Raw genomic sequence first — 6,542 nt, 5'->3', positions numbered from 1 at the left:
TGATTCCAGTTGAGCTTCCTAGTTCTTTTTTTTTTTTTTTTTTCTTCCCACTTTAGTCTTTGCCCCTCCCTCTGCTCCCTGTGGCTTTTGTTCCTCTCTCAGTTCTGTTCTCCAGACAACCTAAAAACCGAAAACCGAAGCATAGTAAGTCTTTTCTGAATTTCTTCCTGTGTCTTAACCCATGGTTCTAATCCTCTGCAATGCCATTATCTCGGCGCTTGGAGCTGAGCTCTCCTTGTACTCCGTAACGGACTCTCTCAATCCGTTCCACAGTCTAAGAAGTGTTCTTCTTTGCTACTGAAATTGTATAGTCTCTTTCCTGTCACCAACATCAGAGGGGTTCCAATCACCCCAGGTTTATTCCCTCGAGATGCCGGCCACTGCAGTGGAATCTGAGGTAGGACTCCATCCACCATCTTCTCATCGTATGTCTCGATTCCTACAACTTGCTTTCCTCTTTCTGCCTTAGCCAAATCTACCGAGTCTCCACCTGACGCCACAGGGATCTCAATATGGTGCAAGTTGTATCTTATCAAATCTCTCCTTCTGACATGGCTTTTCATCTAACTTAACCCCCAAAATAAGAGGGTTCGGAACTCCGGAATTTTCTACAAGAGTAGCTTCCATCTTTCGTGCTCATATCATCTAGCCATACTTTCTCCCTTGCTGTTTTGTGTTTGTTTTCATTTATTGAGTAAACATTTTCATCTCCTTGACAGTTTTTCACACAGTTATCCAGGCCACATCTTTTCCTTTTTCGAGGTCTTTAGTTTACCACATTATCAGTGGGGTCTACTTGGCCATCCTTTATAATTGGGATAGTCTACCTCCTTATTTCCCTTCCTTTAGAATTTACCTTGCAGTGTGATATATTATTGAATATCAATTACTTTTCCACCTATAAGAAGATGAGTCTGTGATGTGAATAATTAGACAATTTTTCATTGTTTAATAATTTCAATGGCAATCTATATCTGTAAAATTGTTTTTGCACTAAAGTAAGAAACAATTATTTTCTGCAAAAAAGGCCATTTTTGACCCTAATATTTTTTATTGTAAATTGTATATGTGTATGTTTATATATGTATGTATTTGTGCATATGTATACTGTGCATTTGAAAGTCAAAAGTTAACATTGAAAATCTTCCTTGACTGCTTTCTGCCTTATCTTTGAGGCAAGACCTCTCATTAAAAATGCAGCTCTCAGACAGTCTACTCAGGCTTGCCAGTGAGATTTGGAGAATCCTTGTGTCCACTCTGCCTAAGCTAGGGTTACAGATATGCATGAACCTGCTTTTCTTTTATTGTTACTGGTGATCTGAACTCATGTCCCTATGCTTGTATAGCATGCACCTTACTGACCAAGCCATCTCCCTAGCCCTCCCAGAATTTTCTTACCATAGCATCTGTGTTTGACATAGTTCTTGTCTCTGTTTTTTGAGTGAATTATATTACATATCATTCAATGGCAGAAATACTTGTGCAAAAATATTATTTTTTACCCCATATAGTATAGAGAGATAGAACCTGGCTTCATTATCTTTGAATATATAATACTTTAAGTCTGCAACAGGATCTTGCACATGGAAGGAACTCATTAAATGTTGAATTATGAGATATGAAGACAAATATGTGACAGTTTGGTAACTGAGATTAAAGTAGCACTTTTGCATTTTAGAGGGCTGTTTCTAAAAGAGCGGGGCAGCTTTCCAATTTCTACCCTGTTTCTCTCAATTGTCTTTAGACTCCATTGCTTGCTTGAAGTTTGAGACAATATTTCTCAGAATGGTGCCAAGGTTACCTTCTTCCAAATGTTGACAGTATACAGTCTTCTGAATCCCTCTAAAAAATAGAAGGTACTGATATCAACAAATCTATAATTATGTAGATCAGCCTTTCATAATTAACTTATGCCAAAGACCTTATGTATGTTTATAGCTATAAAAAGATAATATAAATATTTTTCAGTTTACTTCAATATTCTAGTTACAAATAATAGAGTTGTTGTCTCTTCCTAAACATAAACTTTCTTTACATATTATTAATCAGGAAAACAAGTTTCTAGAAATTATTTTTCGACATCGATGTGGAGAGAGTCATCATACCTCCTTGGCTCAGTTTCCCATTGTGTGTTATACAATAGTTTGTTACACCCGGGCAGCTTTGAGTTCATATAGATCTTAAAACCTCCTAGAAGGACACAACTAAAAATTTAATGTGCAATTCAGCAAAGTCTTTTTGAATTTTGCATTAGATTTCCCTTTAGCCTTGGGTAAAGCCATAAAAAAAATGACCTGCTTAAAAATGTAATCATCACACAGGAGCCTTCCTAAAGTCAGCATCAAATAGAATAAAATATATTTTATTAATGATACAATTCACAAAATTACTGCTCCTGCCACTCTCTGCCCTCCCGGGAACACCCCCACCTCTGGTTGCATGTGCATCTGTTATTGGTGTTTGTTCTGTGTAATTTAACCTTCTGATTGCCTCGAATGCCTAATGAACTAGAGCAAGTTAAAGGCTGTTTAAGGATGTGTTGACTTATTTGGCAAATGGATCAGTGAGACTCTGTCTAGAGGAAGACTTGAAGAATAATTTTTTACTGGTTAATTAGGTTTACCCAGAAAAATAATCTGAGCTCTTGCATAGTCTTAAATTCTGATGATAGTTAGTCTCCATTTATAGCAAAAACCAATAAGAAGATAAATCAATTTTTAAGGCATTTTGAGAAGGAGAATATGCAAACTTTCTTTGGCAGAGAGGAGGTGTGCATGGTGGGGGACAACTCACAGGGTCCTAATTGCAGAAGAACAATAATTATACATTGGGACAAATGATTTCCCTCAATTATTTCCTGCTGAAAAGCTTCTTTGAAGACACAGATTCTGAACATGCCCAAACCACCTGAAATCCATCTGCTCTAGGATACATCATATAATGTCTGTGCTGTGATGTAATTGTACTTGATTCAGAGGCAAGAAATTACTTCCAACTGTTGCTTTATGCTAATGCTCCCGATATGGTGTTTTAACCCCTCTTACTTATTTTAAGTGCCTTGTAGTAAGCACACATAAGTGGACTGAATCACGTATTTGTAGTGTAATAGTTAAGTCGGCTTTGTATAAATCATTCCAGGTGCCCCCCGAACCATGTTGAATATTTTGCTTGAGAAGAGAAAATTAAGCAGATGAGGCATATAACTGGCAGGATATAAAGCTTTCTTTTCTTCCCTACCATATTACTACTTCTAGTAAACTTTTAATACAAATTAATCTCCAATAACTACATGTATGAGTCCAGTAAGTTTTTGTTGGATATATTGATCATAAGGAGAAAATATGAAAGTGCACATAAGAAGACATAGTCCCATGGCTATATTTTAACATTTGTGATGGTAATGTTTGATACAAACCCCATGTACTACTGAAAATTAAAGAGAATCCAATTATGTGTTTCATTACCATGTCTACATGTGCCCATGCTTTGTACTTGAGAATAATAAAATACAGTGTCATATTCAGTCATGATCTAAGTCATATTTGCTGAAGTCATTCCCCAAATAAATATCCCTTCGCCTTTCTGAAAGTTACCATCTCCAAGTCTAAGGGATGGTGAGAATAAGCCCTTAGTTGTGGTGAAAAGCTTGAAGAGCCTCCTGTAGAGATGGTGATGGTAGGAGTAGGTTATGCAAAGGTAACAGAGTCAAGTTTCAGGGACTAATACCCTCTCCCAGGTATAATCACAGAAATGATGAAGTACTTTAGGAAAGGATATGAAGCCAGGTACTCCTGCACTAAAACGCATAGGTTCCCGTGCTCAAACACTTCCACTCACACACTTGTTTGTGTAGTGGGCAAGTGAAAGCAAACGGAATGGCAAGTGTTCAACCCTTGAAAGAAGTGAAGCACAGGGGGCGACACCTACATCTATGTCATTTCTCACCTAAGCGCATTGCGTTCTCTGCAGTAGGATAGCTCTACAACCAGAGCCTAAACCGACAGCTTTAGCGTTATTCCTGCATGGTGTGAAGGAACTGCCTTCCGAGCTATCAGGGAAGTTGAAAGTCGAGCATGGGGATCCCAGAGAAAGTAGATCTTCAGATCGGCGAATCTCCAAGTTTTAACTAAACTCTCTTCAAATATTTACTTGACCTTTAAGAAAAGACTCTAAGTGTGTGGCTCTTAGGAGCTCAACAGCTAGAAAGCTGTGACGTTTCTGCTGATATCCTCTGCAGAAGTCTGGTCAACTTGCAGGGTTTTGGTAAAGATCTTCTAGTTTTACACCCTCCTATTCGAGGTATGGCTTAAGAGGGAGCATTCTATTACAAGGATCAGAACGTATGTTAGATGGAGTGCAAACCTGAAATAGATCCCCTATCCAACATAGAACCCAGTGCCAGCACTCCCAATGCCTGCGAGAATAAGCTTTCCTGATGTTCAGAGGATGATTAGCAAATGTGGGGTCTCTGTAAAGTGTCTTCTCCAAAGTCAGGGGGGAAACTACATGTTGACTTATTAGCGTTCTGAGGCATAATGAAGGGAAAAGTCATTAGTAAGAAATTACTTTGAGGATACCTACATAATGGAATAAGATTCTAAGTATTTAAAAGCAGAAACAAATTGATTTCTCCACAGGTATGACTCAACTATGAGGTGTCTTCATCAATAGGCTTATACAATCAAGTGGGAGACCAAGTGCACTGGAATAACCTGTAATTTTGGAGGCATAACTGGCCAACAATTCCAAAAGAAGTAATCCATGCCTTTCATTGGATTTTATTTCTTATCTTGTGGTATAAAAGACAAACACTTGCCATTCTACTGTAGGATTACTCCATTTAAAGTACAAATACACTCTCTCTTGATATATATGAATATACATTGATATACACATACATAAACATATGATACATATACACACATATAATATAGAAGCATATACATAATTCATTATATATTATATGCTAAATATCATGAATTAAATATCACATATCATATATCACATATTACATATCATATTTTTGCATTATACATTGTACAAAGTATATTATATATCTTATTTCATGCATCATATATCATACATGATATATAATACAAGATATGTCATATGTCATACATCATATATATTATATATCATATATCATAAAGTACACATCACATATCATATATCATAGTATACATCATGGGTCATATGTCATGTATCATACATAACATATATAATATGTACTATGTATTATATCATATATTATGCCTCATACATCATTTATTATATATTATAAATTACATATAATATATAATGTATTATATTCTATGTTGTATATAATATACAACATACCATGAATAATATGTTACATATTATATAATATATATTGTATGTTATTACCACATATTATATATTATGTAATACACATTACACATTGCATTTTGCACATTATATATTATATAATATGTAATACATATTACACATTACATATCACATATTACATATTAACATACTACATATTGCATATTACGTCTTGACTGTTGCATATTACATGTTATATATTGCATGCTACATGCTACATATTATATATTATGTATTGGTGAGTACTCTATATTATAAATTACCTATTATTTAGTATATTGCATGTGATATCTTACATAGTATATATTGAATAGTATATAATACATATTATAATTTTATCTTGCATAATGTATTATATTACATATTATATATTATAGTTAATCGATCATATATCATATATTACATATCACACATCTCATATAGTATATTCTATGTTATATACAGAGTATAGTGCATCATGTATCATGTGTTATGTATCACATATCATATATTACTATCATATTTTATATAAATAAAGTGCTATACAATAAATTTTATTCAATATATATATAATTATATGACATACTATATACTATAAGAATACATTCTATAATATAAAATAAATATATCTAAATTACATACATTATAAACCAACATACTATATAATATATGAACTTATATAACATGTGTATGATACCATATATTATATAATGTATGTACATGTACACATATATATGTATGATAAATAAATATAATATACAATATCTGACACTATGTGTATATATAAGTGCATACAAATAAACACACACACACATGCACACACGTGCACACACACACACATTTCCACAGTGGCTGCACCAATTTGCACTGCCATTAGTAGTTAGTGAACAAGTGTTTCACGTTCCATATATCTATGATAGCACTTGTCAGTTTTTAAAATTCTTACCTGGGTAATAAAAATCTCAAGGAAGTTTTAAATTGCATTTCACTGATAGCTAAGAAGGTCGAACATTTTAGCATGTTTTTCAATTTTGTATATTTCTTTTTTGAGAAATTTCTGTTTAGTTTCACGTTTCATTTCAATTTCTTTTTTTCCCTTGATGTTTAGATTCTTGAGTTCTGTGTGCATCCTGAAAATTAACCTCTCTCAGATATGTAGTTGGTAAAGATATTTTTCTATTCTATAGGATGTCTCATCTCTCAAATTATGGGGTCCC

Source organism: Rattus rattus, chromosome 13 (assembly GCF_011064425.1).
Source record: "Rattus rattus isolate New Zealand chromosome 13, Rrattus_CSIRO_v1, whole genome shotgun sequence".
In the NCBI taxonomy this organism is placed as follows: Eukaryota; Metazoa; Chordata; class Mammalia; order Rodentia; family Muridae; genus Rattus; species Rattus rattus.
This window is presented reverse-complemented; position numbering follows the sequence as displayed.